Source organism: Pleurodeles waltl, chromosome 1_1 (assembly GCF_031143425.1).
Source record: "Pleurodeles waltl isolate 20211129_DDA chromosome 1_1, aPleWal1.hap1.20221129, whole genome shotgun sequence".
In the NCBI taxonomy this organism is placed as follows: domain Eukaryota; kingdom Metazoa; phylum Chordata; class Amphibia; order Caudata; family Salamandridae; genus Pleurodeles; species Pleurodeles waltl.
In genome coordinates this window covers 457,310,757-457,337,733 of record NC_090436.1, presented here as the reverse complement: position 1 = coordinate 457,337,733, position 26,977 = coordinate 457,310,757, and positions in this window count along the sequence as shown.

Below are 26,977 nucleotides of genomic sequence, written 5' to 3'. Positions count from 1 at the left end.
ACCTCATTCTTGGTGTCACGGGTTTGTATTACCTCATTGCTGTAATTTAGTAAATTGACCTCTGTAATCTCCCTGTTAAAAAAAAAAATGTTTGGTGAGTTCCCTGAGCCATCCAACAAGTATTCTATTTCAAAGTTAATCAACCCAACTCCTTATTGGAGGATTTAGGTTCACATCAATTTTCCTCTGAGGTTATTGATGCATAAATCATAAATTTGGCCCCACCTGAGACTACTAAATCCAACTCTTTTTCTTTTGGTACATCAACCATGTTTGAAGGTGAGATTGCCAAAGGCAATACATCTTGTAACCCACTGTCAAGGCCATGCTGGTTGTACCAGGCATCAGGCGTGTCCCCGGGAGGCTGGAAGATTGGGAGGCCTCTTTTGTTACTGGGGGTTGGTTTTGTAGCAGTGCAGCAGTTTTAAAAGCACTGCAGAGTTCCTTGTATATTCAAGTTTTCAGACAACAATACAAGTGCCAAGATAACTCTTGTGATTAATGTACCTGCTGGAGAAAGCTCGGGGCTTTGTCTAGTGGCAGATGTGACTCATCTAAGATAGTGCAGAGGGTTAATATGCCTGCTGCAAAGAACATGTACTATGCAGCTCACAGAACAGTATTTTATGTGCATTGCTCAGTAGGATAGTGGTTTTGTCACAGAGCTCCTTTTGTTAGTATGCATTTCCTAATTAACAATCATAATCTAGTAGAGTGAGCTATGAACTGCCATCAAAGAGCTACATGCAAATTGCACGGTACAGGTTAGAAAGTTATGTTTTTTCTCAGTTTTCCATTATCCTAATTTAGCTAAAAAGGGTTTGTTTGGGTACAAATAAATTGTTAATATTAAGGTAAGCCCTAATCACTGTGTTACGTTCTGAATCCCGAGTTTATGCTTCTCCAGACCAAGCATGCCTGTCAGTATGGATGACATGTGAATCCTACACATTGTAGTCCCACTTGTCAACATTTTCAATACACTGATTTACACTTATGATTCATTGTCACTGTATGCTGGTAAGACAGGTGCTATGAAACAAATGAAATACATGCGAGAGAGGAGCGATGGTGAGATGAGAAGCACTGTTAGAGGGTGAGGGAATCATTAAAGATCCCCAGTAAAGATTCCTATATCCTGATGCACTGTAAGGCCATCATTTACCATGCTTTAAAAACGAATACAATTAAATATATAATAATGTAAAACGTGTTGTTGAATGTTCTGTTTTTGCCATTTTTCCCACAATGTCTTGGGGGGAGAGGGGCCCAAAGACCCATTGTAGTGGTCAAACTCACTCACTGTGCACTCTATGGGGGCTGGTCTGACAAACTTGGCTAGAGCTGCTTTGGGTTCCCAGTCCGGACCTGAACACTGTGCACTGCCACCAGTCTTATGCCTGGGACAGATTTGTTTTTAATATCGTGTATTACATAGGGGCTGATTACGACCTTGGTGGATGAGATACTCCATCACAAATGTGACAGATATCCCATCTGCCATTTTACAAGCTCCATTACATCTTATGGAGCTTGTAAAATGGCGGGCAGGATATCTGTCACGTTTATGATGGAGTATCCCATCCACCAAGGACGTAATCAGACCCATATTCTCTGGTTCTACTCCCAGGTTTGCACTGAGGATCAATTGTGGTCTTTTTAGTGTCATGGAGGCATTTTTGGTACCTTGTCAATCTGGGGTTTCCTGACATTGTTCTGGTCTCTCTTTACCCCTCCTACTCTACAGAAGTTTGCAGAGTGAGTGACCACGAGCTACGTTAATATATGTTAATACACTTTGAATTGGTGCACAGTACACAAATAAATATAATAGCATCTATGTCTCTGAGCTGCTAAGTAGCTCGAAAAACAGAATCTAAGCCCGCCCAATGCCCTTGACATTTGCTTTGTGATTTCCTCGCTTCAGAGGTATGTTACAAAACATAACTTCCAAACAGCGTCAACACAGCTTCAAAATGGTCGAACCAGAACTATCAGTGCAACCATTCAAAACAAATTACAATTTTAGCTCCCTATCTTAAACCACTTGTACTTTCAAGTATTGCAGTCTGATTCAGCTACTGGTGCCCTGACGACCCAGGTCCTGGCATCCTAGCTCCTGAAAGGTTTGAGAATTACATGGCTTGTGTTGGTTGCCTATCAATGACAGGGCACACTTCAAACTCTATGGTTTAAGTTACAAAACTGTTGATCACAACAGCCTTTCCTACTTTACATATCTGCTCATCAGCAACTTCAACTGCAGAAATTATCTCCACCTGGAAGTACAAAATTAAAAACTATGAAAGCGCAAAAGCAATCTTTCACAGATGCCCCTAATGCAATATGCAGTGCTTCACACCTCAACCACAGAACATCCAGCTTTCTATTAGTTCAAAATCATCAAAAAAGACCCGTTCCAGCTATTTCTAAATTGAGTTCCCTATCAATTGGTATTCAACCTCTTTTGCATTTCCTGCGCTCTGTACCCTACAGACCAGCCTCTGTTTTCTGTGTAAATTGGTCGGTTAACTTCCCATCCTCTCATGTTTGGATGTTTAGATTTTTTAACATTTATTGTATCCCCTTTTGTATGGTTGCATATACACAATGCGTTTGCTGTTATATGTAAAGCACCCAAATGTCTTACTATTCTAGTGAAAAGCACAAATGTGGTAAATTAGCAAATTTTCTCATTAAAAGGTGAGGAATCACAGTAAAAGTCTGGAAATACATGCCGAAAATCTTCCCATTATAGATATGACAATGAATCCATCATCTAAAGCTGCGGGTCCAGTAACTGAGAAGAGAACCTTGGAAGGTGTGCATTGAGATGGGATACAGAGAGCCACGCAGACAACAGTAAGTCTCCACTGTTGGACCTAAACCCAGGGGAAAGAAGGGCATCTCATAGGGAGGATAACAGAAAAATGTGACGGTTCAACAGAGAGTTGATGTCCTGGGCATGGCCTGCAGTAAGGCTGAAAAGGAAGAATTCTGCCCGGAACCACTAACAGAAAGGGCAAGATGACCAAAGAGATTGAGTGGTCACCTGAGAGTCATGTTGAAAATAGCCTACCTGAAGATGTAAACCATACATGTTTTAACTGTGAAACTGACGTCCATTCATTTCTGTAATATGAATTACCAAAGTGAACAAAAACAATGGAGAAACGGTCTAGACAATGGTGGTCTTTGATAAAGCAAATCCTCATAGGACATACAGCATTCCGTCATTTAGTTTCCTACACTCCACACTGTCTCTTTTGGAAGTGGTTTATCCACTGTTTCCTTGTCTCTCCAAACAGTGGTTTTACTTTTAACTAATGTATTTAATGTATTTGTGCCAAAGTTAAAGAAATAGAGATTATGAAGACATTCAAGTGTACAATGACTAGTACAGCAGAATTTATCTTATTTTATGGCTGCAGTTTGTACTAACTTAAGGTTGAGGAAATTCGTCAGTTACTGAGACAATGTCTGTATTTGTAAAATAATATATAGGTCCGTCCACAATAGTGGTAATTACAGAGTGCAGAGATCACATTTCACTCCTACAAAACCAGTCAAATTCAGCAGTTATAGTTACCTGAGCTAACTATAACTTACGCTCCCACAGTGCACTGCTGATAATCCCACATATTACATTACTCATGACATAGACAGTGACATCACTGATGACATCTCAAATGACAAATAATGACGCAAATGTGGCAGTATAAAAAGTATACATACTGGCCTAAGTGTCTGTGTGAAGTGAATGGATGGGTGGGTGAGCAGATGTGAGTCCCTGTATGGGTGCTGTGAATGGGTATGTAAGTGGTTGTGTGGGTGTGTGAGTGAGTGTGTGAGTGCTTGTATGGGTGAGTGAATGGGTGTGTGAGTGGTTGTATAGGTGAGTAAGTGGGTGAGTAAGTACCTGAATGGGTGAGTGTGTGGCTCTATGAGTGACTGTATGGTTAAGTCAGTGGTTGTGTGGCTGCCTGCATGAGTGAGTCAATGGGTGTGTAAGGGGCTCGTTGAATGAGTGAGTGGTTGTGTGAGTACTTTTATGAGTCTGTGAATGGGTATGTGAGTGGATGTGTGAATGTATGAGAGGTTGTAAAGGGGTGTGAGTGGGTGTGTAAGTGCTTCTGTGGATGATGTCATCAATAAAGTCATCTGAGATGTCATCAGGGATGTCACTGACAAGGTCATGAGTGTTGTAATATGTGAGGTCATCAGTAGTGCATTTTAGGGGCGTAAGTTATTGTTAGTTTAGGTAACTATAACTGCTGAATTCCACTGGTTTTGTACAAGCGAAATGTCAGCCTAACTATAACGTCCCTGTAATTCTTTGGGATTTTTTTTATTCAAATGTCTAGGGCTTTTTTTATTCTATTTCCGAACTATAACGCCCCTGTAACCTGTGTTTTTTTCAGTGAATTTCTAAGGTTTTTCCTAATGTTGTTTCGTAACCAGAACGTCCCTGTAACCCTTGTTTTTTAAGTGAATTTCTAAGGTTTTTTAAATTGTATTTCCTAACTCTAACCACTAACCTTTGACAGTGAGTGTGTGAGTGAACACGTATCTCAGTAGGTCTGTTAGTGGGTGTGAGAGTGCCTGAGTGAGTCAGTGCTTGAGTGTCTGAGTGGGCCTGTGAGTAGATGCATGAGCCTGAGTGGGTCTGTGAGTCGGTGCATGACTGTGTTAGTGGTCTGTGACTGGGTGCATGAGTCTCTGAGTGGGTCTGTGAGTGAGTGTGTGAGTCTCTGAGTGGGTCTGTGAGTGAGTGTGTGAGTCTCTGAGATGGTCTGTGAGTGGGTGCAGGTGACTCTGAATGGGTCTATGAGTGGGTGCATGAGTGTCTACGTGGGTCTGTGAGTGAGTACATGAGTCCATAAGTGGTTTGGGGGTGGGTACATGAGCCCGAGTGGGTCTGTGAATGGGTGCATGAATGTCTGAGAAGGTCTGTGAGTGGGTGCGGGAATGTCTGAGTGAGTCTGTGAGTGGGTGCATGCATGTCTAAGTGGGTGTATGAGTGGGTATATGAGTGTCTGAGTGGGTCTGTGAGTGAGTACATGAGTATCTGAACAGGTCTATGAGTGGGTGCATGAGTGTCTGAGTGCATCTGTGAGTTGGTGTTTCAGTGTCTGTGTGGGTGTGTCAGTAGCTGTGTGAGTGACTCAGCTACAAAGGAACCTCACCTGCCCTTTGATCCAACAAGAGTTCACAGTTTTGCAACACATATCTACCCAAATGGAGTTCTTTCTGCCTCCTTTGGTAAATGTCCAGTAAACATTCTACACTACAACTGTGAGGAAATATCACCAGTGACCTTGTGTGCGTCTTGGCAATATGATTGTTCCTGGTGCATCTTTATCCAGAAATATGTGACAACATGAATCCTATAGAGAAGACAATGAAACTACAAAGGCATACATTTCCACCGAAAAAGGGTGCTCGCTCCACTAAATTAAGTAAGTGCTTCTTTCGTTGGTGGAGATATCCTCATATTCCTCGGCATCAAGAACTACTCACCAAAATCATCAGGTAACACGCTGGGGAGGCCGCTTGTTAAGAGCTCCATCATCCTAGCAAAAGGCAGGAAGACCTTTAGGTACTACTGAGCAGGTCAGGCCAAACAGGGAAGCATCCAAGTGATTGCCACATTTGGATACTCCTAGCAATTTAAAGTGAAACCCATGGACTCTGCTCTCACCAAGACAGGACAACAAAGAGCCCACTTGTCACAGTCACATAAAGATTGCACTCCAATAGATCAACGATATAGTCACCTCCAAGAAGGACTTCAGATTATTTTCCAATGTGAAATTGCTGGGTAAAATCACTTGCTTTACCTTCACCAAGCCCAGGAGTTAGGATCATTTCTCCATTACAGAAAGTGGACCTTTAATGGAGGCACCTTCTATGTTTATATTTGTAAGAGCTTCATGTTAAGGATGAATTTCTGTGAAATGAGTAACATGGCCAGAATGGCCATAGGGTCCCCATCACCCTGGGGCTGGGCCACAACTTAATGGGGGGGTGTGGGCCCCCCCCTCTCTGGGTCGATCTCTACTCTGGGGGCCCTATCCCCCAGGGCCCAGCCATGTCACCTGGGTGCCCTGGGCACCCAGTGTGCATGATGGGGACTGCGGGGGAGCCTCAAGGCCCCCGCAGTCCCAGTCAGCTCCTTGCCTCCAGTGGGAGCCGGGATTGTTGCTGCATGGAGTGAGCTGCTGGAAAGGCAGCTCCCTCTGTGCAGAAGCAACTGTTTCATTTCTTTCCCCGCCCACATGTCTTTGGGAAGGGAAAGAGATGAAACATCTGCTTCCAGTGGGGGGGAGCACTTGGACAGCTCCAGTCCGCTGGAACTGGAGTGTCTTCTTTTGCTTCACAGGAGTTGTCAAAAGCAAACAGCTATGTCCTGGGGGTGGGAACACAGCAGGAGCTGGCCCTGGTGGTGTCCTGGGCCATATATGGCTTCAGGTGGGGCACCTCCTTCTATTTGCATGGGCCACCCTGGGGATATGGTGGTCCCCTAAGCCGAGAACCACCCAGGAGGGGACACCGCTTCTTTAAAAAAAAAAAAAAAAGCCCCGCGGAGGTGGTAGTGCCTCAGGCTTGGGGGGTTTATGTGCCCTTCCATAGTCAATTTATTTATAGCCCCGGGGAGGTGGTTGTCCACGGGGATTGGAGGTCTATGTGGCCCCTCCTAAGCATTTTATTTGTAGCCCTGGGGAGCTGGTGGTCCCCAGAGCATTTTTAAGCCCTTGGAGGAGGGTCCTGTGTGCCCCCCTCAAATCTTTTAATAAACCCCGTATTCCCTCGGTACCTGACCCACCCTGGGGCTACAATTAAAACAAGCACAGGAGCCTGCACTTGTTTTTTTTGTTTGTTTTTTCAAATTGTTGCTGCAAATTTGTGAATATTACACATTCGTGGCAATCTATTTTTTAAAATAGTGCTTTTTTGCCTAAATGGAGTCCCTCTGGCCCCAAGGTTTGGGAGTCAGGGTATTCCTACCCTACCCCCTTTTCTTTTTTTGTTGGGACTTGGCTGAAGCTGAGTCCAAAGATGGTTGCCAACACTTCCTGGCTGAAGTGTTGGCAGCCAATTAGAGCTTTACATTTCCCTGCACTTGCTTGTTGTTGCTTGTAAAATCATTGAGGAGGAATCGTGGATGTAGATATACAAAGTTGGATTTCCTTAAATTTCTCAACAACTACTGAATGGATTTACACAAAATAACAAAAAGCACAATCTACGGAACAAAATCTAGCTTTCCGTTATATTGGGTGTAATTCCATCCAGCGGTTCAAGCTATAGATGTGTTCAAAACTCCTATGGGAATTAAAATGTGAAACGCACATTTCTCTTCCCCTCTTTTGTTTTGGCCCCTGATTAAGAGATCACCCCAAAACTTTCTATGCGCAACAAGAATTACTGCCACACTTTTTGGGCAAATTATGCATATCTATATATATATATATATATGATCCAAATGAGCTCTCCGACCAAGTCCACTTTGGGGAGGAGCGCCCAGGACTAGAAGAGCAGCTAGTTGAAAAACTGAAAGAATTCAACAAACAAGTGAATGTGTTCACATGGGGAAGGAAATAAAGTGTTTCTCTATTCATCAAACAAGGACGCATTTCTGCCAAGATGAAGGAATTGTTCCGGCAAGCGGCATTTTTAGCTGCTCCCTGCATGCAGGAACAATGCTGCCTCCCACTGGAGGTGGGGAACCTGCGGGCACCAAGGGTCCCACTCTAGTCCCTAGGAGTTCAAAATCATCATTCTCCCTTTTAACCACTATGAGTATGCAAAATGACCCAGAAGTCCCATCTTTTTGGCCCTGCCACATAGATGATGGACAGCTTACCAAAAGGCCCCATCACTGTGTTTCCCACCAATCTTGGAGATGCATTCTTGATGCAGAAGAATATGAGCATGTCTCCACCAAACAAAAAACACTAATTACATATAATTAAGAGAAATACCCTTGGTTGGTGGAGTTTCATCTCTTTGTGATTTTGTTGTCTTCTCTACAGGAGGAGTCATGTTATTGCACATTTCTGTATAAAGTCACTCAAGGAACAATCACATCATCAAAATTACAGATACACAAGGTCAATGGAGACATTACCTCATGGTCATTTAGGCAGCTGTAGTGTGGAATATACACCATACATTTACCCAACTAGGTAGCACTTACTAATTTGGCAGTAGAAAGTATTCCAGTTGGGTAGGCATTTTGCACAAACTGTGGCCTCTTATTAGAAAAATAAGTCGGGCAGCCATGTGACCAACACCTACTGCGCACAGCCAAAGGCCATATGTGACATGGGGGTGCAACAGTCTTGGTCTATTGCCAAAGAACCACTGCAACAAAAATATTTCAAATAATTTATGAAACAACAAGCCAATCAGCAAGGCCGTCCAACGCCTGCTTACTCTGTGGGGAAACCTAGTCTCATCAGCCACAAAGAATCTTCATTTAGAAGGACCAAGACATCTCCAACCTCGTTACATAGGACCATTCAAAGTGCTTAAAATCACCAATCCAGCTGCCATCAAATTGGACTTACGCGAGAACTATAACAAACACCGAGAATGCTAAAAGTTCCTACTGAAACACTATGGTGGTCATTTTGACCCTGGCGGTCTTCTGCCTGCCAGGGTAAATGTGGCGGTCCCACCGCCAACAGGCTGGCGGTGCAGACCAACACATTATGAGTGTATCTGCCAACCCGCCACATCTTCACTCATACCGCTATGGAGATCAGAACCGCTGGGCCATAGATGATCAGCCCCACCCTGGCAGTCCACAGAAGACCGCCAGTGGTATTAGGAGCCCCATTTCTGCCATGGTTTCCGCGGCGGTAGCACTACCATGAAAACCATGGCGGAGAGGTTACCGGTGACAGGGAAATTCTTCCCTGTCACCAGTAGACGACTTCCCTGTGCCCCCAGCAAGCACTAGACCCCCTCACCCCCCTTCCAGACACATCGCTCCCTCCCCCAACTCCTTCTGACACAGTGCCCGCTCACCCGCATACATACACGCAGACATCCACATGCACCACGCATACACTCATTCACCTACACTTACATGCACGCATTCACTCACATGCATCCAAACATGCATTCACTTCAATATTCATACACGTATTCCAGCATGTATACTCACACCCATCCAAACCTGCATACTGACACCCATCCAAACATGCATACTCACACCCATCCAAACATGCATGCTCACACCCATCCAAACACGTATACTCACACCCATCCAAACATGCATACTCACACCCGTCCAAACACACACACTTACACCCATCCAATTACACAGACACACACGCATTCACCACAACTCTCACACTTGCATACACACTTACATGCATACACGCACTCACTTCAACATTCAGACACGCATACAACCACTCATTCACACATTCATGAACACACGCAGACACTACACACTCCCATACACACAAACACCCCCCCACTCCCTTCCCTGTCAGACGATCACCTTACCTTATCCGGAAAGAAGGTCGTCTGGCAGGGAACAGGAAGGGGTGCTTCCACCGCTGCAGCGCCCCACCAGCAGGACACCACCAGGCCGTATTATTTCCCATAATATAGCTGGTGGAGTCATCCTGGTGGGGCTAGTGGTGGAACCGCCCAAGTGCCTCTGCCCGCTAGCACGACTACTGCTAGATTTCTGTCCCAAGTGTGGTGGAAATCCAGCAGTATCCTTGATATGGTGGGCGGAAGACCGACAACACTGGTGGTCTTCTGGTGCCCGCAGCGTTGGCGGTCTTCTGTGAAGACTGCCAAAGTCGTAATGAGGGCTATATGCCTACATCTCAACCTGACCTACTGCCTCCTCCAAATTTTGTCAGAGGTCATGAACAATTTGAGGTACACCACATAGTAGATTCAAAGAGATAGCAGGGGAGACTGTTCTATCTTGTGGATGGAAGGGTATTCTCTAGCCAGTCGCTCTTGAGAACCTGCTAGTAATGTTCATGCCCCTCATTTGGGCTGCCAGTTTTTTGCCCATCACCCAGAAAAAACCTTGCCCTGTTAGTTGGCCTTTGTTATGGTCTGCTCCTCATGCACACTCCGGGCCAACAGACAGACCGTGAAGGATCAGAACTCAGCATGATCAGACACTCTTATGCATCCAGCTCACTTCATGAACTGTAGAATCAGCCTAGCACCACAAGCCTTCAATATGCTCCCACAGTGCTAATCCTCCACTCCCTGAGATGTGCCCCCTAAAACGTTGTTCTACATCACAAGGATTTCCATTCCAATTGCATGTGGCCTCATTTTACTCTAAAGCCTTGTATGCCATCAACACTTCAGTTTTTCTAGGTGAGGCTCAAGATCTGGAGCGCTCACAAGATTTGTTGAACATCTTTCAGCATAACATATTAACACTATACCATTCCCCAAGAGGCTTTCAAGATTATGTAATCATCTCTTTATCTCTCACCCTCCCACTCTGTTCCCCTAGTAGTTAATCATCAGAATCTGTTTTGTATAATTCACGTGAGGGTTAACCAACAGGCAAATGAGCAGGCTCTCTTCGCTCTTGCAGAACCAAGATGTTTTATTCAATATCTATATGGCTCCTTTAATTTACTTAATCTCTTCTTTGGAATAGATACTGTATCCTACTGCGAAGACACCAGTTTGATAATATTACTGGATAAATCTTCACTGGGTTCTGATCGGAATCTCAAAAATTGCCTTACTGTCACTGTTCAGTGGATGCACAATAACCACCTGAAATGTAATACAGAGAAAACTGAAATCAAGCTTCTCGGCAAATCTAATGACTTTGTGCCCTCTTTATGGTAGCCTGGTGCCTCTCCCCCACTACAGTTAAGGTTGTTAGAAACCTAGTGGTAAAAATGGATGTTTCCTTGTCCTTTCGTCCTCAGGGCTTGTCAGCTGCACAGACTTGTTTCAATCTAATGAATCCCTCAAGAAATTGTTTGCTCTTTCACCGCTATCAGCAAGGAAAACTGTTGCCTGTGCACTCATCACCTCCAGGTGGGACTTTTGTAATAGTTTATATGTGGGTTCTTCTAAGCAGACTAAACACAAGCCACAAATGGTCCAACATGCAGCTGCTTGAACAGTTCTCAAATTACCAACTAGATTATTGGCCTTGCTGCATTAAAAACCTTACATTGGCTGCCAATTCATAGGAGAATTATTTTTAAACTTCTTCTCATGACCTTTAGAGCCTTTATTGCAAGCCGTCCTACATTTCTTACAGCTAGGTTTACTCATTATTATTCTGGCAGAACTTTGAGATCATCACAGGTGAACCTGCTTAAACCACCTTTTTTTAGATTGAAAACCAGAGTTGGTAAATCTTATTCTGTTCTTGGTACCAAAGTTTGGAATTCCTTGCCCAGACATCTAAGGTTCATAAATGAGGAATCTATTTTCCGAAAACAGCTTAACGCTTGGATTTTTTAAATCCTCGATCCACTATGCTATTCTCTTATCCTTTAAATATCAGGTTTCTGACAGCATGTTTCTCTCTTTACAGATTTTTTGTGATTCGCCTAGCGCCAGGATGCTTCCTTGAGAGTGACAGTTGTGCTATATAAATGCAATAGAAATATATAAAGAAATACAAATGTTCAGGTGAGTGGATCTTGACACTGACTTGCTCAGTGGCACACATTTCATGTGACACTAACGAAAATTGCACTTATTTCAGCATTTCCCAAGAGTTTGGTTGTTTAGTCATTATTATATTGTATTTATAGTTTAAAATGTCTTTGTAGCTGGCTTGATGGATTTTGTGCCAGCTACGCCATGCTCTTGAACTTTAATATCTGTCAGGTGGCAGTGTGCTCCTGAAGAGAAATATTTCTTAACTGTCTTTTGATATTATTCTTTTCAATTACTTTAACGCCGCCAGCTCCGTGACATCCTGATTTTTCCTTGTCAATAACTGGGTTGCAGCTGCCAACGTATTAAAGGGAGGGAACAAGGGAACATGACTGTGACGAACTTCGACTAAGGTATTGAGGATTACTGTTCAGTAATGGGTTCTTTACACTACCATCAGTTCTCTTTGTCAAAGTGATTACTCTATTGAGGATTTACACAAGAAACAAAGCACTGCAGCACAATTATCAAAATATGTTCTTATCAGCAAATGCTACATTGCTGATTTTGATAATGAAACCCCGTATTCACACATTTATTTGAAAACAAATGTAAATGATAATGAGTCAAAAACTATGTAGGGTAGACCAAGCCGCTCTTTTACATATTTCATATAATGAAACCCCAGCCGCGTCTGCCTTACCAGCATTGACAGCTCTTGTTGCTCTCCCTTGTAAATAAACAGTAATTTCCTGTCTAACTGAAAGAAATGACTGTCCCAAAGCCTGCCTTAGACATCTCCTCAATGTGGTAGTAGATACTTTTTAACTGTTGTTTGCTGGCCCATAAGAAACAAACAAAGAATTTAAGACATTAAACTCTTTGGTTTTTGCCCAAATACACCAACTAAGTTCTTTTAACCTCTATGAATAATGGAGGTGAAATATCATCTGCAGAATTAAGGCCTGGTGGCACAATTTGATGGGAGTAATAAAAGTGAGGTTGAATTTTAGGCCTACAGTCCAGGTTCATGTGTAAGACTACAGTCTATGTGAAAAATCGTAAATGTGGACATCAGCAGTGCATCTATCCCACCAAGCCTTTTGCAAAGTAAATTGGTACCAGGAAGACTATTTTCACTTATACGAAGAAATATGATCCTTATTTAGAGATTCATAAGGACTCTCTTGTAGGCCCCTCAAACTTGTTGAAAGCTCCGGTAAAGGCAAAGGAAACAGATTTTCTGGTTTCCGTGATATAAGACTTTCCAAACGATTGTCCTGTAAAGTTAGTACCTCAGTCTAATCTCCCCTCGTCTTGTTAAAATCTTCAATTGCTGCCCACTGAGCCGCTACGGTTGACAGAGACAAACCTTTCATCAATCCCTCCATTAGGAATTCTAACATTTGGAAAAGATTGTCCTTAAATAGATCCATACTTTTCTCTTCACACCAGAAGTGAAAGATTTTCCGATGTTTCACATATGATGGAAACGTAGATTGTTTCCTGGAACCTTGCATTTTACCTGCAAGTTCCCTTGAACATCCTATGAGCTTTACCCAGACCTTTCATTTTCCAAGCAGCTAGAAGGAGCTGCAGAATTTCCTTTCACAAAAAGGCTGGACACCATAATAGAGATGGGAGAATAAAGTGTTACTATATCGCTAACAGTTTCAAAGGCAGAAACCACTGTCTTCAACAGGAAGATGGAGCTACAAGAATCATAAACACCTTTTTATTTCCGAAACTTCTACAGTACTGTTGGGAGGAGAGGAACTGTTGTAAATGCATATACAATCTCTTTCGGTCCGAGCACCAATAGAGCATCACCTACCCAAGCCTCCTAGCATCAGGACTCTATGCAAAACTGTGGGAGCATGGCATTTGACTCAGTGGCAACAATGAACCAACAAAGTCCACCACTAGCTGAAACTCCTGTTGGCTAATGTGAAACATTATTAACGACAGAATGTTTCAACTTAGATTGCCTGCATCAATATTGTCCCCCTCAGCATAAACATTGCCTACAGGATATAAGAGCAGATTCTGCCCATGCACACATCTTTTAGGTTGGCTTGGAAAGATGCTTCATTTTGTACCTCCTTGATGATGTATGTAGCTTGTGCTACCTGTTTGATCATTGTTATCAGGACTTACATTCCTCCATGAAGTGACAAATCTCTGGAGACTGTCCCATACTGCTTCCAACTCTCTGCAGTTGGGTAGTTATAATATTTCTGACTAAGACCAACTGCCCTTCATCCCTTCCATTTCCATGGAAACTGCACCAACAGATTCCTGAGATGGGGTCCAATGTTGCAATCAATGATTCAATAAGTGTTTTAGAGGGTAACAGGTTCCAGGAACCACTGCTGTGGTCAATGCCATCAGACATTGGGCTCTTAACCAAGAATGAGCTAGTACATTTTGGAGATTTAGAAGATATGTTAGGTATGATTGTAAATTATCTCTCCTTTCTTCTGGAAGACAAACCTGCTCCTTCACAATGCCAAAAAGAAACCCAATTAGACATCTATTCTGCAATGGCTGCATATTAGATTTCTTGAGATTCAATAAAAAATACCAGTGATTTCAGACACTGACAAACCATCTTCCCAAAGGGTTAGCCCTTTAAGAAAGAATAAGCAGCCATTAAACAATCATCCAAATACAGAAATATGTGTGCCACTTTTAACTGTAAAGCTGTCATCACTGGTGCCAGTACCTTTATGAAGACCTTTAATGATGATGATAGATCAAACAGCAGAGTCTTGAACTGGAAATGTTGACTAGTGAGCACAAATTTAGTTATCTTTGACTAGATTTATGCTATTTGTTTTAATTAAAGAGATGAGTCTGTAGAGATATTATTAAGAAAGCTATGGACTAGACATACTTGTTCAGATTTTGCAGGTCTAACCGAGGTTGATACTTGCCATTCTGTAACAAAAAGAGGATTGAGTGGAAACCTTAATTCTGCTACTCTAATAGCACTGGAGTTCTTGCGTCTTTCGCTAACATAGCCTTGGCACCTAGCAACATAGGCTCTCTCTTATGTTCCAACCTTAGTACAGGAGTGTGAATGACCCAAACTCTGGAGGAGGGTGGCTGAAGTCTATGACATAGTCCTTCATGACCATAGGCAGAAACATATGTTGTTTACTAGGATTTTTCATTGCGCAAAAAGTCATTTATTTTTCATTCCACTGTAGTCCCCTTATAGTCAGAAATCAGAAGGCTGCTGCTGGTATTGTTTGTTTTGGTCAGGTTTTGCCTTCGAATGTGGCTTCCCAAGTCCCGCCTCCCAAAGGGTGCTATTTAACTTGGACACAGTGCATTTTTTTTATTTTGAATGATGAACTATTTTGAGGAAAATTTCTAAAGAGCTGCAGTATCTGCCTCTCCTTTGCTGACGTCTGAACAAAATCATCCAGCTGACAAGCAAACAACATCTCCAAACAACAGACGTTTATGAATAAAGGCCCCTTGTGAGGGGTCTAGAGTACAGAGAATTCCAGCCACAGAAGTCCCCTTGCAGCTATTGATGCCTCTGTAGAAGTGGAAAATGTCCAAAGCATGTTGGAAGATGCATCAGACCGAAACTGAGCTCCAAGTTCCATAATTCCCAATATTGCTGTGAGATTCTTATTTTCTTGCAGGCATTTATATAGCAGCTGAAAATCTTTTAGAAGTGTTTGTCTTGAATATGTTACATATGTTGCAGTTCTTAAAGAAAAGGTGGGAGCTACATATGCCCTTTTTAAAGCACCATCCTCCCTACCGTCTACTGCATCCAATAAGACAAAGCCATGCAGGCTAAAATTTAGTTTAGTTTTAGGATCTAGAGGTACCTCTTTTTAAAGTCCTCCAAAGGATGTTTGTTTGATTAAAAAAAGGGGAGGTTGGGTTCATCAAAATCCTCTATTTCTTTAACATAACATTTTTAATTACATCATTAATGGGCATATCATCTGGCGAAAGGACAGTGTGCTGAACACAAAGTCCTCTTGTACATACCCCTTGACGTGAAACCCAGCATTTCTCAGAAATGTTTTAGTAATTCTTACAGCAGAGGATTTTGCATCTATTTGCCCCATGGGTGCTTACTGCATCATCTTCATCATCAGCCCCAACCTTTTGCTTTCTTTACTGTCTGTTCGGTTAGAGCCGCAGTACTACATCGGAAAACGTGGCTTGTATTTCGTATCTGCTTCTAGTGAGCAATTCTTTCTCCTGACAGTCAGAATCAGACGGGGATTGGTGGTGTCTCTCAGGTGCCCTTAATTTTTGTGAATGAAAGACTGCGTAACACTATAGATCTTGTTTACATCCTGTTTCTTAGCAACAAGCTGTTGTTTTACAAGACAGTTATGTTGCTAACAACTGCTGTGCAAGCCTTCTCCCATGTGCATGCCTGATTGGGAAACGCAGGAGTGGAGAAACATTTCATGTTGGCTCCTCACAGAGCAAAGTACGCTGCCAAGGTCAGTTTTTGTTCCTCAGTTACAGCTGGAGCAGTATTTCTCCGATGCCCTCGATTTTTGTGATCCATACTTTTGAACAAACATAGTAATGCTGTGGTTCTTGTTTATATCTGCTTTCTTAGCAACAAGCTATTGCTTTACAAGACTAATTTTACTTATAAGAACCTTCTCCTCATGTATAGCAGGACACTCTCTCTGGTCAGTTTTCCTGCCCAAGCTACAGCACCTGAATGCGAAAAACAAAAAAGTCATTACCCAATATCCATGATCCTATACAGCACACATCCTAAGTAGTGAAGACCTTACCATCAATTGTAAGTGTGTATGGATGTCATGGAGAGGGAGGCGAGGTAATATGCTGAAGTGAAGTACTTCATTAGTGAAATGAGAAGATATGTGTGAGATTCTTTTCTATTCACTGCAGAACAGCATGGATAGCAGTGCCTCTCCCCAGGGCGCCTGAACTCAATATAATAATAACTGTGACAAGCAGGACTTGGACTAGGGTAATGAAGATTACCGGTCACATATATAATTTCAGAATTTCATGAGTCACCTAATATTTCAAGGTAGAGCTCTAAAAATTAAGCCACATGAGACAATGATTACTCCTGCTATTTACAAGGGTTGCAAATACAGTGAAGTGATTGTTTTAAGATATTTCTTAATTGTTTCAATTGCATCATGGAAGATCGGAATAAATGTTCCTCTGAAGGAGAGTATGCTTTAAAAAAAATATTCAAAGGACTAGCACCAACACATCCATTGTGTCGTTTCCTTTAAACGAAACAGGTAAACACTTTAACTGTGAAGGTAAGAAATTACTTTTTACCCAACATTTTAAAAAATACAGAAATGTTTAGTTGAATAGAATCAATAAATAGATTACAATAATACTGACTTAAGGTAGAATACCATGGCGTATATAAATAGTCATCTTGAGAAGTGCAACAATGATATGTTAAATTGACAAATGTGATTTTCCCAGGTTTTCAGAACTACAACTCATAACTATAACTCATACAACCATATACAGAAATGGACCTGTATATAAATGGAAAATTCCCGTTTATGAAGATGATCAAGTATTGGTTTTTACTTGACACCCTACGTTATAATTATAATGTTATTTCCAGTTTTTTTTACTTCTAATTATTTAGCAACGATGCTTGAGCTATATTTATTGGTTATTAGAAACAAGTGATAAATATAGGATGCATGGGTATTCATGTAATTACTTTTGCATATATATATATATATATATATACACACACACACACACACACACACATATATGTATATTCACAGTATTTAATCTGAATTTACCTTCCTATTCTAAACAATTTTGCTGGCTTCTAAACTGGATTTAATAAAGACTTGCATTTCTTGTTTACCATCATCATTCAAAGGGCACAGTTTTACATAATGATAATAAGTCAAAGGCCAGCACCTACTGCTAAATGTTGCTTCTAAAACAATCAACATTTATCATATATTGTTAAATAAGTGAGTGAGAAAGGTTATTCAGGAACTTCAAGCCAGAAGACTGTAACAAAATAAGCCACATTATCTACGTCTGCTGATGGAGCTGCACTCAGCCTACTGTTCTTGGGTTTATCAGCTTCCCTTCCAATGTAGAGAAGAATAGCAGATATTATATTAGCAATTAATTCACTGTTCAGAATGGATATGCAGGTGTGAACCATCACTAAAACTCGAATTAGGCTTCTCCCCGAGAAGAGTTGAGTTTGGCATAGTAAACCAAAAAATGAGAGTAAGATGATATCAAATTACACATTAAGGGGGTTATTACAACTTTGGAGGAGGTTTTAATCCGTCCCAAAAGTGACGGTAAAGTGACGGATATACCACCAGCCATATTACGAGTCCATTATATCCTATGGAACTCGTAATACGTCTGGTGGTATATCCGTCACATTTTGGACGGATTAACACCTCCTCCAAAGTCGTAATAACCCCCTAAATGTTTTGGAATGTTTTCTGCTGTTCACAGTCCTTGCAGCTCCTAATCTCTTTGTCTTTATTATAATTCTGTTAGGAATCAGTATCCTTAAAACCATCACAAATAAGGCAAACAGAAATTTCACATATGTGTTTACTGAAAACTTGGCAGCTGTAAGAGTGACCCTAGTGCAGAGCTACTTGCGCTGGCCTGCTGAGTCAGAAGTAAAGCAGGAGGTGGGGTACCATGAGGCTATATTAGCATATCAATTCAGATGAGAACAGGCAACAAGCATGGGTAAAAAGGACTACAGGTTTTAACCTACCAGTGTGAGTGTGATAATATGCCTTCATGCGCAGAGCACACTAATCACCTACATATAGCACGCTCCCCTGTGTTAGAGTGGGGACCTTGCCAAGCCAAATGTGACCCATTTCAGCAACAATCGGAGCACCCTCAGTAGCCTGTGTTTACCTTTAAGAGGGAATTCCTGTATATCAAGTATTAGGTGAGGTTCAAGTGTTTGTAATTGTGACCTGAACCTCAGATCATTTTCCAGATAGTGATGGGTTTCATCCACCTACTTTTGGAACTTCAGGTTATGCTGGTTATTACCTGTACAAATGGCTGTAAGTGAATGCTGAAGATGCAGAGTAACAGGAATGACTTTAGATTATGCTATATGCATCCATAGGCCTGGAGGTCTTGGCAATCCTTAATCATGAAATATTAATATGTGGAGTAGAAATTATTTAATCTACTTCAACCCAATGCCAAAAAATCCCAGCTATTCTCTAAATACTTGAATTAAAAATAGCTTAATCTACAATGTCATAGACTGATGAAAGAAAAAGGAAACACCAGCACTGCATGTGGGCCTTTACTTAGTGGTCCTTTCCCTTAACATTAGAGAGTCATTTTTTAACTATTCACTGATGACATCAGAACCAAGGGGCCAATTTGTATGTTGTCAGACGAAGCTTAAGACCATGAGGTCTATGGAGTAAATTAGTCTGTCACCCTGACGGAATCCCTGTTAACCAAACTCAGAAATGACCGTCAAGCTGCCGCTCATTTCTTAAGCATTGGTGGGAACAGTCATCATGGTGGTTCCTGTCAGTGCTTTTTTAAGTTCGACACCCAGCTCCATCAACATGATGGAGGCATTTGTCAAATGTAGTTTTTTTAATTTTCAATTTAAAAAAATGCCCCCCTTGCAATGCGAGTTATCTCCTATGGCAAGGGTGGCATTAGACAGTTTTCACTTCCCCTTACCACCAGTGTTTTCTTGGCGATGGAGGGGCAGTGAAAGCTGACCTGTGTATCTGCCCACCTACATTAGGTGGGCGGACATAGAAGTCAACTTCCGATGACCTTACTCCATCAGGCCTTCGAAGGGGTGTAACTTTGATGGAGATGGAATAGTTTCCACCATGGTTATATCAGAGGTCTGCCCACAATTAAATTGAGTGGACAGACCTTTATGTTGGTGTTACGTATACTCCATCGGTGTGCTGATGGAGTATCCCTACTCCCAACATATAAATCAATCTGTCGGTGTACAATTGACAGGTTGTGATAAATGCAGTTTCACCTACAGTCTTAACTATTATATACTGGAGACATCAGATCTGAAGCGTAGGCAACACCTATATGGCTCGATATTTTTGGAGAAGCAATGTCATTCAGATTTTCATGTGCTTCAAAAGTTGCAAGTGAGTGTTTGATAATACTGGCTGCACTATCCAGGGCTGTTACTAGAGGTCAGTCAAGTTCATTTAATGTACTTTCTCTAGCAGGTTGTAGTACTTTAAAAGATCCTATAAGCATAACCTCTCCCCTTTTTACAGAATATCAAAGTTGGTGTAACATATATGAGCTGGAGAGGTTGAAGTAGGTTGAGTATTGTAGGTTAGGTATTTTAAATATGGTAGGTGGTTAGGTATGGTATATTAAGATAAACATGATATTATAGGTATGGTAAGTAAGGTACTTAGGCATGGTAGGCGTGATAGGATAGGATTGATAGGTAAGTATAGTAGGTAAGCAGATAGTAAATGTCGGTTTAATAGGTATGGTAGGTAGAATTGTCCATTTTAGGCATGATCTGTTAGGTATTATAGGTAAATATAGAAGATATGGTAGACTAACTATGGTATGTGTGTCAAGTTAGGTAAAGTAGATTAAATATGGTATATATACAATGTAGGTATTCTAAGTAAGTAGTTATGGAGGACAGGTTTGGCAATTATTGTGTGTCTGTATGATCATTTTGGTAAGTTAGGTCAGGTGCTAGGTAGGTATTGGAGCATTGCTAGGCTTGGTATGTTAGATGTATTAAGCATGGTAGATATGCATAGTTGGTATGGCAGATTGGTTAAGATGGTAGGTTGGGTATGGCTGGTATGGCATGTTTATGTGGTAACCTAGGTATGGAAGATAGATAAGTAAGGTAGATATAATAGGTTATGTGCATTAAGTAGGTAGGTACTTATCGAAGGTTAGGTATGGTTGATACTGTTGATAGGTAGTGTTGGTTAAATATAACAAGACACAACATTTTGCCTGATATTTAAAGGTTTATACTAATAATTGATTTTCAAGAATTTTACTTACCAATCATTGTAAATGAGAAGCAAAGACCATACATAGGAATTGTTTATATGCATGTAGCTGCTTCTTCTTCTTATTCTCCTTATTATTATTATTATTATTATCATTACTACTACTACTACTACTACTACTACTAATACTACTGTGAAATAAAGTCAAAGATGGCCAATCTTCTGGCAGTCCTTTTGACATTGAGTCATTTGGGATGAGATGACTGACCATCGGCTTTTCATACACATTCAAGTAACCAACACCAAATAAGGACTAATCATTACAGACCAATAAGAAATTAAATCAATCTTTTGTGCCCCTCTGAGCAGGAAGTTGTCAACCTCCAACACCTGACATAAGGCGGGGTTAAGTCAACTGCTAGTCCCTGCATTAATATGTTAAACCGCTGAGAGTGCAGCTTCATCCAATCAGTGGAGAAGGTGTTAGAGTCACAGAGTTCTGGGAGCAAAGGAAAGGAGGAAAAAAGGGTCTCTCCTTTAACTTAGACCATAAACAAGTTACATACATGCCTTATATTCTGAGATTTTCTTTGTAGCTGGCAAATAGGCTTAATGAGATGTCTGTTGCGAAATATGAGGGGGCCTCATAATTATGTGTTTAGAAAATTAAGGGGTATTTAGCAGGGTAATAGTGACAACTGTTACTGTTACATATACTAATTGAGAATGGCAGGAGTGTGTTATGAAGTGCTTGATAATTAAGGGGGCTATTATTCATACTTATTACATATCACTGTCTCTGTAGATTGGACATTTGTGAATTGGTCAAATTTTTAGGACATTGGCCCATTTGCATCAAGATCTGCATTGTTATGATACACAATGAATATTTAAAAAAGAGATGTTCAGCGTAGGTCCTGGAAGCCAAAATCCATGCCAGATTTAAAGGCTGTCTAATTAAAATGCTTTTGCATACTTTGATTCTAAATGAGACTCACTTACATTATCACTGTTAATCCAGATTTCACATAGATCCAGATTCCATATAGACCCAGCCCTCCTGGCCTTGCATTGGACATACCAGTTTTAAAATATTTGCTTTCTTAATTCAATTCTATGACACTTCTCTTACATGGATCTACTTACCTTTCCCACTAACTTGAGGATAATACATTCTTGACTTAATAAGGAATCCACAATATATGGTATTGTATTCATGTTACAACACTAAATGACCTATAGTATATCTCTCTATATATATTCCTCCTCACAATTCTATATGAATCCGAAGACTTTTTTTAAACAGCTATCACATAAAAACAGATAATAATTTCCTGAAACAGCCTTTTAATCAAGCTCATTTAGATCAAAATTCTTCCTTGATTAGAGAACTTCTAGGGTAGGTGCTATAAATTCCTTCTGCATTTAATATCATCGAAGAACAGTGCAAATACACATTACATGTTTACCAAAGCCTGGAATGGGTGTGTGCATTAATTACAGCTCAGGGAAAGAGTACTGGGCAGAAGATCAAGAAAGCAACTGCAAAACCAAGAATGGTTATTGAGGCTCCTAGTTGGAAAGCATTGACTTTACAAGGAAGTAAGGCTTGAATTACTCCTCTGACATGAATACTTGTGAAATATGCTATGCCAGGACTAAAAGTTTGAGTGCATTCTAAATGTTTGTCTTCCTCTAAGTCTTTCAGAACCCTACAGAGCCCAGTAAGATATGGGCCAAATTAACTCCCTCTGGTTTCTGAAATTCAATGATTTGAAGCTTCAACCATGAGAAAGCACTATCTCTCAGGCCCCCAAGTTATGGGAGGGAAACATGGAAAACCATCTAGATCACTATTAAAAACTATTATGTGAATATCTTTTTAACCTCCTATTGGACCTCACCTCCTTGGCGTGTTTTCCCCCCAACTTTTTGCCTTCCATCCTCCTGTTGTGCTGACTTTGTTTTTGCTGCCATTAGGACTCCACACACTTTATCACTGCTGACCAGTTCTAAAGTTCTTATGCTCTGTCCTTTAAACATGGTAACACTGGCATACACCCAATTCACACATTTCATTTACTTTTAAGTCCCAAGTAAAATGGAACTACATGTATCAAGGGGCTGTAAATTAAATGCTACTAGTGGGCCTGCAGCACTCATTGTGCCACCCACTTAATTTGCTCTTTAAAGATATCTTAGGCTTGTAATTGAAGGCTTTTATATGCAGTTTAAGCCTTTTGCCAGGCCTAAACCTTCCTTTTTAACATCCATAAGTCAGTCCTGGGGTAGGCTCTGCATAGCTAATAGGGCATAGGACAGTATATTTAAAATGTTGGACATGTGCTTTTAATTTCTACATGTCCTGGTAGTAAAAAACTCTTAAATTAGTTTTTCACTACTGTAAGGCCTGCCCTTCCCAAGGGATAACATTGGGTTGACTTATTACATTTATCAAGTTTGATGTCTAAAGAATTGTAATTTAAAGTACTCTTAAAGTCCGATTTTAAATCACTGTCCTGAAAATGCCACTTTTTGAAATTTTGGATTTTCTTGTCCTAGTCATTTGGTACCTGCAACCTGAATCCTGGGTCACATGACTAGTTATAGTCGGCAGTTGGTATTTGTGTATTGCTCCCGGATAGTGAGACAAAGGGCGAATAGATGTTGTAGGGGTAGGCCATCTCTGACTTGATGGGGGGGCAGAGCTGTCACCTGCCACACTTGCACATCACAAAGCCTCTGCCTCAGCATACTCACAATGGGTTTGTGTAGTACCTTGTTGTTATAGATCAAGCCAATTCTTAGTGTTTAGACTATTTATTTATAAGTTAGAAAGTAGAATGTGGACCTCATTGTTAGAATTTGATTCCTGTCAGTTGGTCCATGGTTGCTGTAGTGGCTGGGACATTTCCTGTGTATGGCTTTATCCTAATAAATGAAGATACCTCATCGTATGCAGTCATCTTTACCATATTGATGATGAGGATGGGATCATCTTTATCATAATGGTGCCGATCTTGAGCCTCATCACATTATACCCACTTTCTAAATGACTCTGCTAATTAAGAAACTGACTCATCTTTAAAGATGTAACAAATGCAAGGAAACGTTTCAACACCTACAATATGGCATTTTGAAGGTACTGTACTTTGTTGTATTACTGGATACGGCTTAACATAATACCTTTCACATAATTGGGCAGGTCTGCCCCAACAGTACCAACATTGCGTGTAAGTAGCGATTTACCTCTAGCTGTAAAGTTTGCGAGCAGCCTGGCGCTGCACCATTTTGGTGCATGAGGTAGGTGGGGTAGTTCTCACATTCTGCCTTTGCTGTGCCCCATTCACACGCTGAAGCAACCATGGAGTTCCTCATCAAAGATTGCCCCCATGCACTGCTCTTCTGGCGTACTTTTCATGCACTATAGCTGCTACAGAGTTCCTCTCTGCCACTTTGTTCTCCCAGATGCTACTCCAATGCATGTTGACGTCCTGCTGTGAAGTCACTTGGTGCTCCTGTTTTTCTATTGGCCGCATCATCTCCCAAGTCGCTACTCAGTGTTGCCAGGGACTCTCCTCTATGTGGTGACACTACTAGTCAATTTCATCACTGGACCGCATCATCTCCCTGGGCAATACTCAGTACTGCCCGGGGGTAAGAATGTGAACTATGCAGATGCAACAAAGAAATTGTCTTTCTTCTTTCCTCGACGTGGGATTATATAAATTTGTGCCAACATTTGCCAGCTGAACACACAACTTGAATTCTTTGTTAAAGAAAGTGTGAGGTTAAATTGGTCTCCTCCATATGATCTTGTATTCCAAGATGAGAAGCCTGGTTTGAACAATGCCCTGTCTTTGCAGAGTTCCGATGTCAGAGGACTTTCAGTTTTAGTTACTGACGCTTGACCTAAAGGTATGGGTGCAGTGCTCAAACAGACAAAGGATGGTATGGAAGGGACCATCATGTTTATTTCCAGGAGTTTGGTGGAGCCTGAAAACAGATATTTTGTAATTGAGCGGGAAGCACTTTGCACTTTGCATCTACTGGGCCATCAAATACTTGAGAAGTTTCTCTAGGGACTGTATTTGATGTAAGGACAGATCATAAGTCCCTCAAAGATATGTTTTGTATGAAGAATTTGGATGTGATATCCAGCCATATTTGTACAGGGGTTGTGGCCTTACAGGATTACGTCTTCAAAGTGAAGTACGTTCATGGGGCAGAAAACAAAGCTGCTGATTGTTTGCTACACTCGGATTCAGAAGAAAATAATGAATCTGTGGTGAAGGCTATATATTTGGTTACCTGATTACATGGTTTGTGAGGTCACTGATGGTGACTGTTGTCAGTGAATCTGAATGGAAATTTCTGATGAGAGAAGACACAGTGTTAAAGGAATCGATCAGTTTGTGCCAAGCTTGAGCATAGGTTAATTTGGGGTTTGCTCGTGTTTCATCCTGACAAGAATTGTGGTTGCCGCTCAAATCGTATTTCACCTCCCTAACCAGTAACCCAATTTCCTACACCCCTTGAAAGAGAAATATGCTTGAAGAAAGAGGCCTGACCAGAGGGTCTGCCAACCCCTCTTAGAAACAAAGTACCAGATCTGAATAGGTAGGGGCTTAGTGAACTATAAATGGGAAAACATATATGCTGTCAGAGTGGAGAATGGCTAAGAGGCACAAAGACCCCCTTCAAATGAAAGTGATAAGAATGAAAAGCAGACACTGAGCTGCACAGTGCACCCTTAGCACAGGAATATCTTTTTGAAAGGGGATCCTGAGCATGGCCTCCACAGCCACTTCAGTACAATCCCTTTTTGTGCCAAAATAGATTAGTTTAAAAGGAGGGACTGGAAGGGCTACTTCTTTATTCTGTTTTTTCACACAGATGCTGGAGGTAGTATGGTACAAATCCCTCCTTTGAAACAAATGCTAAATCCCTCCTTTGAAACAAATGCCATCAAGCTGAATCTACAATAGACAGTGGTCTATGTAGCTCTATGAAGCACTGAGATATTTAAGTGGAGATAACTCCATTGCCTCCAGGGGCAGAAGGATGTTGATGATGATGGATTCTAACTCCAATCAACTGCATTTGTAACTAAGAACACAAAACAAAACTTGTACCTATTAAGGATGCTAGCATGATCTTACCATGGGTGTGCCTAAAGCCTGAACATGTTGAGGAAAAACATGTTTCCAGGGTGAAGGATGGAGGAGCGAAAAATTCTTAGTCAAGGAGCTGGAAGTGGAAGGGGACAAAGAGACGGACGGACACAAAAGAGATATTAACCAAAAGAGACTGATCAAAGTTGCATGGGCAGAGAAGAAGTACCCACACAACAATGCATGAACTGTAAAAATATTTTTTCCTACGTCATCAATGGAAATGAAGAAAGTAAGGAGAGCAGTGTAGTAACCAGAGTCAGGGATCTGGACAATAGAAGACATGTTTATTTCCATTTAGATCTACACAGTAGCAAACGATTGACACACAGGAGCTCTTCCGCTGCCAGTCATAGATCAACTGTCAGTCCTCATCATTCTAAACATTCTAAGTTTAGAATTACACATCTCCCCTTCTCCCTAACACACTACAACTAATACTCTAAAAAGAAAAAGAAACACCCTAAACAAATAATGCAAATTACACATACACCCACACCAAACACCAAAGGAGAAAATATTAGGAACGAAACCTGTAAGGTTTAACTATTGTGCGAGAACTCAAATGTCTAGGTATAACTTGAGATTTACATATGCAAAAAGTACACTGTTTCAAAAGGGAGAAAGAAGAAGAAAACACAGGGTAACCCTATTGTTAGAAGCAAAAGCCCTCACACATCCGTTTAGATGTCATGCTTCATCATTGGACATGCTCCTCGTCAGACCAGCGCTACAATTTCTGACGGGCTCCCCAATACGGGGGCTCTTTGCCGGAGATCTTATTCTCAATGCCTCTGTGCCATGGGTTGACCCACTGTGAGAGGGCATTAGGGACTGTCCTTCCCTTCTTTTTGTTTTGACTGAGAGAGTGATTGAGCATTACCTCCACCCCCACTCTCCGCTTTCTTTTAAATCTTGGCCCTAACCTTGTACAGATCTCATAAATTTGAGACTAAAGAGTTGTTTCGAGCCAAATTTATCCCTTTTTTTGCTCTCCTAATCTTTTTGTGCTTGTAAGGCGGCATTTTACATCTGATTATTTCTCATTGCACAGAGGCATTGTGAATAAGATCTCTGGCAAAGAGCCCCTGTATTGGGGAGCCCATCAGACATTGCAGCGCCGGGCTGGTGAGGAGCATGCCCAATGATGAAGTATGACATCTA